The sequence below is a fragment of the Pezoporus occidentalis genome, unplaced genomic scaffold, assembly GCF_034315485.1.
Source record: "Pezoporus occidentalis ecotype Australia unplaced genomic scaffold, CSIRO_AGI_Poc_V1 ctg69, whole genome shotgun sequence".
Lineage (NCBI taxonomy): Eukaryota > Metazoa > Chordata > Aves > Psittaciformes > Psittacidae > Pezoporus > Pezoporus occidentalis.
This window is the reverse complement of record NW_026916041.1, coordinates 3,164,127-3,175,482: the sequence shown is the minus strand read 5'-3', so window position 1 is coordinate 3,175,482 and position 11,356 is coordinate 3,164,127. Positions and strand designations below refer to the sequence as shown.

Genomic DNA, 11,356 nt, shown 5'->3' with positions numbered 1-11,356 from the left:
TTTCTTTCAACAGAAGTTGGTGGTGGTAATTTTCCCTTGAACTTTTCAATTCTGATAAAACATAATTTCTGAACAACAAAAAAATCAACAGAATATTGCAATCCACCTATAACTGAGACACACCTAAAAGCTGTCATACTCCCAGGCATCATATTTTACAGATTATACCATTACTTGCACAATGGTATCTGAAATTCCTGACGTCGGCTGCGGACATCTGCAAGAGCAGATATCAGTAGTTTCCTATTACTGAGAATAGTCTGCAAGAAAAACAGGAAAATGTCAACAGGTTCCATTTTTGCAACTCAGGATGACAAGGCAATGCCTACATAGTCTATGATAAACCTTATTTTATATAGAAATAATTACTCCATGCACTCTGTTCAAATGGTTACAAATATAGATAATACCACAACTATTTAACTGTGCTACAGTACTTGTCAATCATAAGGTCCTAAAAATAAAACCCTGCTTTTCAGCACATCTGAGACAGAGTTTAAGCCAAGCAAAATCCCATATGTGTTAGTAGAATTTAGCTTTAAAACAGAGAGTCAGGGCATGGTGTCTTATTACTGAAGAAACAGCTGATTGTGTGTATTCTTGAAGTACGAGATAGGACTTGCTTTGGAAGTTGGACTTCAGTCATGCACTTAATCAGGTATCAGTCCCCAAGAAGATTGCCTTGAAGATTCCCAGCAGTACAAGAATGGCTTGAGATCATTTCCAAAACATCTGAAGCTGGTAGTACTTAGTAGGCCTCAAATGTTCTCTTTTATTAATGAGAGCATTGTTAGTCATATTAATGTAATTATTTAATAATATATTGACCATTTTGTTGCACACGGACATTGTTATTTGTTTTCCCCCAATAAAAGCTACTGAGACCAAATATTTATTAGAGATATCAAAAGTTAACATTATAAAATCCATATGTAGATGTCTTTAATCATTGACATGGATTTTCAAAAAGGCTGAGCATTCATTGTTTTCTCTGTGGTCTGCACTTTCATACTGTAATTATCCTTTGGATTGTGAAGATTTAATGTAAACGTCTTTCGATAGCATTTGAATAGTTATAATGATGTATATTTTAACTTGGCATCTAAATCATATCTGTGTCAATATACGTACTGAAACAAAAAGTAAATACATTGCAAGCCACACTGTTTCCTTATTACAATCCTTTCTCTTATCACAGTTACTCATACCATTCTGAAATCATATGAAATCAATAAAGGTTGGTTAGAAAATATTACTGTTTAAGCAGGCGTATGAAAGCCCAGGCATAAGTAAGTTAGACATTCAGAAGAAAATCAAAGCAGACATCTTAACAGCTTTTATCAGGACTATCATTTTCTTTAAAAGAAGACAGTACCTTGCAAGGAGAAAAAAAGGTGTTAAATTTGAACTGGAGTTATTGAAGGAACAATAGCAAAAGCTATCTTTAATAGATCAGATTTATTTACATATATTGAATATTTATTTCCTTTCCTTATAAAAATTCTCCAGAATTACATGGATTATTAGCATATCAAGTATCTGTATTATGTATACAATTGGTTCTAAGGGAAACTGTCATGAATTCAGTATTGGTACAGAATTAGAAGTAGGAAACTTTGATCATTTATTTATTTGCCTGGGACCTGACCACTGGCACAAGTTATACCCTATTGCCAGCAGAGACCATCAATCTCATATAAAACCCAAGGAAGTAAAAAAATGTGTATCTCTGGGGCTCTTCTGGATCACTTGGAAACTTTCCACATGCTAAAAGATTGTAGATGTTGGACATTCATTCCATCTGGATTTTGAGGATAAGGACAATCAATCAGGTTAGTAAAAAGTGGATCTGGAGAGGGGATGTGAGAAATTCTTTTTTTTCATTCTCTTTTTCTCCAATTTATATAGAAAACTACTAACTGCCTTTAAGCAGTATTTACATAGATTAGGATATGCTTGCTAACTTTGTTATACTAGTTGGCAATACACATTAAGTGTCACAGGAGATTATGTTCTTTAAAATTAGGACTATCAGCAAAAGGACTGCCAGTTTCCCAGTAGGAAATCATCAGGATAATCACTGATTTGGGGAGTAGAAGGTAAGAGGAAGGTTTCTAAGCACAGTTACTCAATTGCGCTTTTTATTTTGTTATCAACGTGTGGTGGGAGATTTATACATCTGTAAAAGTATAACCCCATATGAAATCATTCTGGACTCGTTTTTTTTCTTTATTACCTTGACAGCAAAAGAAGAGATTTCTTGGTGTGTAATACTGCACGTGCTGCAAGAACTTCAGGAATGTATTTCTAAGCATTGTGAATAGTTACAGGCGGGAAACAATACCTATTTGTGTTCTTGTAAGCAAGGAAATAATGATAATGGACAACAAACAGTGCCAATAACATCCGAGTACACCTGTGGTATCTCATAATCTAAATTCAGAAAGCATCAAGTACCTGTAGCTGTTACTTCTGTGAAGAAAGAGACCTTAAAATACTGTCAGAAATAAATTTTAGTGAGAAGTGAATTCCATGAGGTAGGACTGTTTGTTCTGCAGTAATTAAAATCCAATTACTGTTTTTGGCAAACTGCTGGTTTTCTGCATTATTTTTCCTTTTGTTTTCTCTCTGAAGTAGGTGTATTCACAGGTATTTCACCTAAATTTTGGAACTGTATCAAGGAGACATGCAGATTCACTAATATTAATGCACTTATATACATACCTAGAATTAAAACTTTCAATAACTTTGGCTTAACTGCATAAACTGTTGTGTTGAGGTTTTTTTTTGTTATGTTTTGTTTTGTTTTCTTTTTCTTCCAGATGTTCAAAAATAATCTAATATCAAGATATGTTAACATGTGAACATGGAGAAAATGGCTTGCAAGTTAAAAAATCTTTAAAATCTATACCTTGCTTGTCAGGAAGACATTATTGATTGATTTTTTGTACCATACATCATGTATTTGCAGAGCTGAGTGGTGGACCTCTCATTGAAATATGGAGATTGAGGCAGTTTCATTCCAAAGGCCAAACTGAAGAGCAAGGATCAGAGCACACAGTGGATGGAAGGATATATGCCTGAGAGGTACAGTCAATGGAAAAATGTCAAAGCCAAGTTTTCAGTCTGGTCACATACATCACCCCAGGCAAAAAGGAAAAAAAAATTAAAAAAGCATATGTAGATAGCTTTGATTGATTGATAATTATTTTATTGTGCAAAAGCAATACCATTTATGCATGTGCAAAGTTGAAGAAACAAATTAGGGTTTGTAATCAGTACTTATTATTCTGAATTGAGATACTTGAAATAGTACTTAAATAATGAAATAGATCTGGAATGTGCAGGTATAAAAGTAAGTAGCACCTGCTAGATGTTAAAATGTCAGCTGCAAAAGTACATTCAGCTTAAAACTAAATCAGCTGCTTTTTAGAGAGTTTCATCACCTAGCACACTGTATTTGTAGCTGGAGCTACAAGCTACAGGCATGATGATTATTGTAAGGTGTTTTTTTTTCCCTGGATTTTCAAAATCAGCAAATAAGAAAGGAACCCAGAAGAAATTCACAAAGAAAAAGAGGTAAAAATATAAATAGCGAGGGCATCAACAGCTGTCAAGTACATTAAATGGCTTCAGATAACGAAGCAAGGTCTGGTTTACAAAAATTAAAACCCGCCTCCAAAGTAACAGCTTTTATTTGCTTTCCTGTGGCTTAGTGTCCTGCTAATAGTGATCAACACGCCAAAAACCAATTCATGTTCAATCCATGTACTGTTATCTTTGGCAGCTTTCTAGATTTTAGGAACATTACAACATGACAAACTAATGAGATGGATTTTTAATTTAGGCATTAGAAACAGAGACAGAAGTGTGTTCCTAATAAGAAATTTTCCGCTATTGAGAGTGCTAAAGCTATCTCATTTGATGCAGCCAAGATAAGGAAGGGGTGTCCCTTTAGAATTGCTTTCTGCTGTAAAGAGATAGTGCACTTAAGTTGTGTTTAAGCAGCACATGATTGTTTATTAGTTTGCTTTGAATCAATAGTTTAAAATATATTGAAACAGTACAGATATTGAGTTGAAAAGCAATTCAGCTTTAAAAAAAATAGCAGAAATTAACCCCCCCGATTTAAATCAGAATTTTAAGATTATGTGCATTACATGATTATTTCCGTGTTCTGTTTCTGTATTTTAGAATCTTCTGCCTGTATTTTAAGATGTATTGATATTTTTTGTGGCCATATTGCTGTAACATTATACAAATAATCCAGGACTAGACTATTGCCATAGAATTACATAGTCAGTAAGGAACTGCCAAGCATATTCATAGATGAGAAGGCATTTAAAGAAATTATTATGATTTCCATGTTCTGTAAGTTTTGGAATTTTATATTTCACACACACAAAAAAATAGTTCAAGACATAATATGCAACATACTAGGCTGAACAAAGTTCCTTAAAACGCTATAAAAGCAAATACTCTTAAATACTTATTGAAAGATCTATTTTGAATACAAACCATCCACAGCCATGGTGTTCATTGCCATACCATCGATCTTTTTCAGTGAATGGGACTATTGTGAACAAATATTGCACCATGTGTAACAAAGTGCAAAACTACATTAAATGCTGTTTAATGCATTACATTTTTAAAGACATGGAATTAAAGGCATGCACAGGAAACTGTTAACAATAAAGTTGAGAAAAATACATGTCCCTTTGAAGCTGTGTTTTTCCACATCTCTGTGTTCTTACCCCTGAATTGCTTTCAGGAATACATGCAGTTCTGCCTACCCCAAGGTGAAGCCTGGATGCGAGTCCTGACAATGCCAGGGCAATTCAACTAAACACCATAAATCTGCAGGCGTTCGTTCACAAGCATGGTCTCGGTTTCACAGTCTGACCCTAAGAGTGCAGAGTCGTGTTTCTGTTTTACTCTAATTGTGGCATTTCTGGGTAATAGGACCAGCAAAAATGATCCTGTAAATTGCCTTTTAGCTTTATTTCACTCTCTGGAATGCTGACAAGTATTCGAATGTAGCTGAGGTTTCAAGCAAGCTGAATGGCTTGGCAGTTGTCACTTGTCCTGAAGGTCAGTTACTGACATACTGAAAACACATTGCTCTTCCCTTTCCTTAGCAATACTGCAGTCAGTGATGAGGACTAGGAAAACCAGGCCTTTCAGTTAAATCAGTGGACATTACTGTCTCTTATCCTGATTTAGCCCATATTGACAACTTTTCCCATGCTTCTACACTGATATTTTTACCCGAATACCCATTTCATGAGCTCCCACCTTTTGTGTTTGCTTCTCAGTCCACTTAGAGCAACGTGAACTTTCACAGAAAGTAGTTTTGAATTGGATGTGCTACTATTGTCTGATAATCAGAAAAGAAAATTCTAAATCAGAAAGCCAAGAAATCTAGAACCCATGCACGTATCTGTCAAAATCAACTGAGACAGGAAAAAGAAAACAAAACAACAAAGCAAAACCCCCAAAACAGCAAAACCATCTCTTTGAATGCTTTCAAAGTGAATTTTAAGGATAAGAACATATGATCAAGGCAACCATGTACTTCTGAACGACAGACTGGTTTTGCACTGCTGATGGCATTAGTCTGCCAAGCAGAAGCAAAACTTCCTGTTATTTCCTCAAAAGTCCTAAATTTTGTCTCAGAGGGTTTGCAAAGCTAAAGTAATCAGCATTTATAAAGCATATTGTTATTCTCAATTCTGTTAGAAAAAAACTATTGCTACATACTTAGGATTTTCTTATTTACAGATTGGCTTATGCAAGGAAAACATGAAGGCTGTTTTGAAGGCCTTGGATTCAGTAAAGACTAAGATAAACATCATCACAGCCTAATCATGATAATATATAAGGTAGCTAAATTGAATTATAAGCAGTCTCTCATCTGCCTTTTGAACACCTCAGAAGAATGCAGCTGAAGGAGGCTGTTGGGGTGTGGGAGCTGAAAGCATGATCCTGGGCATAAGCTAGTGGGATCCCATAAGATATTTGTATTGTTGGTGCTCCACCATGTAGACAGCTATCAGCTCTTTGGATGGGGTCTTCATCACAGTCTAGTGGAACGTATCCCTGCCTATGGCAGGGGGTTTGGAACAAGATGATTTTTAAGGTCGCTTCCAACCCAAACCATTCTATAACTCTATGTTTCTATGTGTTCTTAGCTGCAATTTTCCTGTCCTGCCAGAAGCCATTGTAATTCACTATGGTATTTGGCTAGTGCTTTTACCAGAATTAATCTATATTCATTTTGTGGTAGGCAAATTCATTTTAACAGTGAATTTTAACAATGAAATGTACTTTAAAGTTTTTAATTAGTCTTCTCATTCCTTCTGATGTACTAAGTAAATTGTGTTCATAAGAAGCAAAGTAATTGTTCAGAGTGAAATTAATCAGTATTCAGCTTTCCACAAGGAGTTTATGCAACTCTATGAGATGTCTGTTGTTTTTTTTTTTCAATTAAATTTCTGCTGCTAATAGCAATTACTAATGGGTTATTGTTGATGTGGCTAATAAAAACGGTTTCTTTTTCTAGTTTAGCTGATATATTCCCAATTAAATTAATAAAGAAAACACTTTGAAAAGAAACACTTGTATTAGAGCTATGCTACCAGTGTTTTATAAGAAATTGTGTGATAATTGCTGTTTTATTTCATCTGTAGATCTAATAAGGAATTCTTAGACATATGTCCATGAAAAAATAAAGCACCTTGGTCTAGCCATAATACTTATGGCACCAATCTCACTATTTCTCAAGCAGAGGAATACTCTGCAAATGACAGCAGTGGCAACTGAATTATTTCATAGAGCAGTGGCAAAGGTCTGAAGAAGATAACCAGCTTCTATATAAAAAACATAAAGCATTAGAGCAGGAATTAGGATTCTAGTTGACCTCATTATGTAATTTAAATGTTATTTGACTGAAATTATGAAGTACCTTCATTAAATTATGTGGCCATTATCTGTTTGGTGCTTGCAGTATTTGTTTCTACAGATATAGTTTCTCCTTTAACATTTGCATGCCTGGGACTTTCCAGTAAAAGAAGCACTGTAAACATTCACAGTTCCTCACATTTCCTATAAATTTTCAAATCCATGTTCCCAACATATCCAAAAGCCAAACTGCTTTAAATGCAGAATACCACCTCTGCTGCAGTCAGTCCTCCTTTTTAGCTAACCAGTGTGTGTATCCAGCAACATGTGAAATGAATAACTAATTACTTGCCCAAATCAAATCATCTTATACCTCGTTGGCTAGTGCACTTTTGCTGCCTTGTGCCATTAGCCTGTTAAACACAATGACAGAAGTCAAGACTCTAACTTAACTCTATGCAATGCCTTTGTAAGAAACACAATAAAATCATTCCAAGACCTTTATTGACTCTGTTCCATACAGGTGTCACATTTATAACTAGCTTTCTGTATTTAATAGGTTTTGAGATATCACAAGCAGTGTACCGGGGGAAAAAAGGGGAGGTCATTTGGTCTTATTCTACTAGCTTGGAACTAAAGGAAAAATTGTTAATTGAAAGTGCAGAAGAGTGAGCATAAACTGCAGCTAAAATGTAATACTTCAGCTTAGTTTGAGACTTCCACCTTTATGAACAAGAGTCTTCCTTTTGTCAGAAAAGCTTCTTTTCTTAATATCATTTCCTGATGCAAAATCATAAACAAAATGGGAGTTAACCCATGAACATAGGAATGAGGAGCTCAGTACTCAAAATCAGTCTCCACTTCTGTGATAATCAAAAAGCAGACAAATCAACATTTAGTCAGAAACTCCTGCCATCCTCATCAGCAATACCTATTCCTATTACTGTATTAAGCCAAGCTAGCAAAATGCTTCCTTCTCTTCATAAATTCACAAAAAGGATTACAAAGGGGCAAATAATTCTCTCAGGTAACTGATACCTTCTTAATGAGTGATCCTGAAACCACACCGCTTGTCTCTGTCTTGGTGCAACAGCTGCATCATGGATGCAGCTGTGATCAGGAAAATAATAATTTTCACTCCTCTTGGTTCTCCAGAAACAAAATCTGATGGTGCTCATGGGAAAAGTGAGAACAGACACTGCTGTATCAGTTTGACAGGTTTCAGAAGAGGCATCTTCCTTGTGATGGCAGTGAAAAAATTTAACTTCACAAAGAGATCACAACAGGCACACATTTAAGAAATAGGAACAAATCTGTTAGGCAGAACAACAGCTTCCTATACAGAGCTGTTTCATTCAAAGTCTCTTTACAGAGCTTTGTAACAAGTGTCCTGAGCTATATCTTGTAATTTCTCAGATTGAGGGTGGGACTGAGCTGCCCAGCTGTGGGTTCAACCAGTTGGAGGCTTTTGCAGATGTGCATAAGGGTGACAGAGAGTGGGCACCTGGATCTACCGTTTTTTTCAAGTTTTTCTCCAACATAAATTATTTCACCTGCTGCTTTTTTGTGCAACTCCTTCAGAAAATTACTTCAGTAAAATACAAGTGAAAACATCAAGTTGGAACAACTGTGGAAATCAAATGGACCTGATTATGACAACCAAGGAAAAGGAAAAGGTTGCTGAAAAACAGGCACAAGGATTAATGGTGTACTGCTGCACAGTAATGCATTGTTCCTTCCTTGCATGCCTTACTCAAGATTTTCTGCACTAGCACAGAGCTTAAATAAAATGCATTTATTTTTTGACTGCTGAAGCCATTAAGTCCTTTGCAATGCTCTGAGGTAACAAAGAGATCACACCATAAAAGCATTTAAATAAAAAAGCTATATTGTGCCACACATTTCACCTTAGTGTAGATGGAGCCAAGTCAGTTTAATCAGTATAAGAAAAAGACATCTGTGTACTGTGACTAATGTCTTTAAGTGCATTGCAGCACTATGTCAGCCAAAGGCGTAAAGTTCCTCTCAGAAGGGTGCTAAGTGAGCCTGGGTGACAATGAGGCTCCTGCTCCCACAAGAGACTGAGTGCCCTTCGTCCCTAAGGAGTCCCGGTGGCTTCCAGCCGACAAGCAAAGGGTGGTGCTACTGCAGGGTGCTGGCCTGCTGAGGCCATGGTGCCCGAATGTGCTGTTTTGGAAGCAGTGACAGCAGCAGCACCTTCTGATCCTGCAGCCTGAAACGAGCACTTGCCTCGCCACCAAGCTATCGACACCTGATGACCCCTTCTAGATAGCCATTACGTTCACTTCCTGTTTTGTCTGTGGAGAGATACTGCTTGCATTTGCATGAATCTGTGAAATCGAGAGGCTGGAATATCTTATCCCTGATGTTCGTTGTATTGGGCAATGTGTAGCCTCTGCTTAATTTTCTCATAAATATACACACATACAATCCCGGGTGGAAATTTGTGAGCTGTGGAAAGCCCCAAGCTTTCCTCTCACTTCCCACCCTCAGGGGGAATTGGCTTTATTCTTCACATACCCTTGGAACAACGCTTACCACTCCTCAGGAGCTTAAATCTATGCCACCCAAACAAAAGAAGCCCGAGGGTGGCTGAGGGTCACCAAGAATGTCGCATGCCTGGTGGCTCTTGGCATGTGGGATGACAGCTGCTGGGGTGACGCCTCAGTAACCAGATACAGCAGGGCAGGGGCAAAGCGTGTGTCTGACAGAATGCTGCTGCACAGCATGGCCAGGGGACGGGCCCCTGCACCAGGGCCCGGCTGAGCCAGGTTTACCCCTGCATAGATGAGCACTGACCTTGTCAGCATCAGGTAAGACTGTCCTAAGCAGCATTTTTGACCTTTTTGTCCAAACTCACCAGCTGTGCACAGGAATCCTGGAGGCACGAGGACGTGTTTTTTTGAGACGCCACAGATTTGATATGTGGTGGTGATCTGGCCTGCTCTTATTGTGACTGAAGTCTTTAGCAAACTGTCTGCTGACTGAAGTTGGACAGGATAAAGCAATGAATGAGGCTGAAAGACTGAATGAAGCTGAATGAGATTGAAAAAATAGTTTGGAATAACAAAATCTAATGCAATAAAACCTCATCTCTACCTGGGAAATTTGATTACCAGAGCAATGCAGAAACATGAATCAATATAAAAGACCAAGTCATGCCCTGCAAATACTTTTATGAATGGTACCTCTGAACATTCCCTCTCCTACCCTGCTGTAAACGTGCTCCTTTGGCTGGAGGGGTGTTAATCAGGAGAGAGCTGAGGGACAGAGCAATCTGGTCATCTGGGCTGCACCTTGAAAGCTGAACTGCTTCCTCACGATAAGGAGACACTAGCCCTTGGCACACCAACAATGTGCTGTCAGGAAACATTTAGATTTACCCTTGAAAAATGTGTTAGGACAGATTTGGTAGCAGTGACACAAAAAGCTGTCAGCAACTGACACTAGGCCACCCCTGTTTATCTGGCGGTCCCCTGTGAGGAAGAGCAAGGAGGGGGACATCCACAGTGCTTCTGTACAAGCGATTGGACTTCCTCTGAGGGACGCCAGATCTGCACATCCCCCTCCTTCCCTCACCAGAATGTGTGGTCTTCCATTGATTCACACGGTTGTGAAGCGTGGTCGTTTCTGCAATGGCAACATACTTTGGAGGCATGGTCCAATGGAGCCATTGTTTCTGTCTGAAAAGGCACATATGGCAGAGGAATGTCTTAAATGGTCACACTTCAACTATTCAGAGTGCTTTCAGCCCATGAACAAGTATTGTAGGATTAACATTGGGCAGGATTTTACAAGGCTGTGAGCTAACAATGCTTCAGTTTGCATTTCTGTGACATATCCCACAGCAAAGTTTGTAACACAGGTTCTTTTGTCATTGGGTCAAAGGAGAGAAAGGCTCCAGGGAAAGCCTCCAGACAGTTTTAGATAATTATTGCAAAGGAAAGCTCTGCCAAGACCTATGGAATTATTTCCTATTTCAGTCATTGTATTCTGCTTCTGGACTCCTAGGTTTCCCTAGTATGAACATTGCTGACCTATCCTGTTATCATTTAGCCTTGCTTCCAAGTATTTGTTGTATGCATATTTCTTTCTTCAAGTGATATTTTAACTCATTTGAGCATATCTAATTGATGAGAGGGAGTCAGAGAACAGGTATTTGGCTCAAGCACTCACAAGACCAGACACTTACATACAGGAGATCAGCTCTAGACCTGTTTCTGAAATCTCATTTCTGTGATACTACAGCAAGTTAGGCAAGTTGTGGAAAAAGCATAGACTGAATTCAAATAATTGGTTCAACAGAACCATACTGCAAGTATAAAGGAGTATATATTAAACCTAATTGTGTTCAAGACTATGACAAACATTCGTATTCATGTTCTTCTGTAGATCTGTAAGCATACAGGGACATAGTTTTGTGTCATGACAACTG

General features: G+C 37.8%; 1 long non-coding RNA gene across 3 annotated transcripts; it reads left to right on the top strand.

Moving 5' to 3' along the window:
- Positions 1-272: 272 nt before the first annotated feature.
- On the top strand, positions 273-6,858 carry LOC134175506 (uncharacterized). 3 transcript variants are annotated; one of them, XR_009969033.1, is made up of 3 exons: positions 273-741; positions 2,972-5,364; positions 6,747-6,858. It is a non-coding gene; the product is annotated as an uncharacterized LOC134175506 (long non-coding RNA). The 3 variants fall into 3 exon arrangements; XR_009969032.1 differs by lacking the exon at positions 6,747-6,858 and adding an exon at positions 5,782-6,615 and having other exon boundaries at positions 285-741; positions 2,972-3,087; XR_009969034.1 differs by lacking the exons at positions 273-741; positions 6,747-6,858 and adding exons at positions 2,030-2,099; positions 5,782-6,615 and having other exon boundaries at positions 2,972-3,087.
- The last annotated feature ends 4,498 nt before the right edge of the window (positions 6,859-11,356 follow it).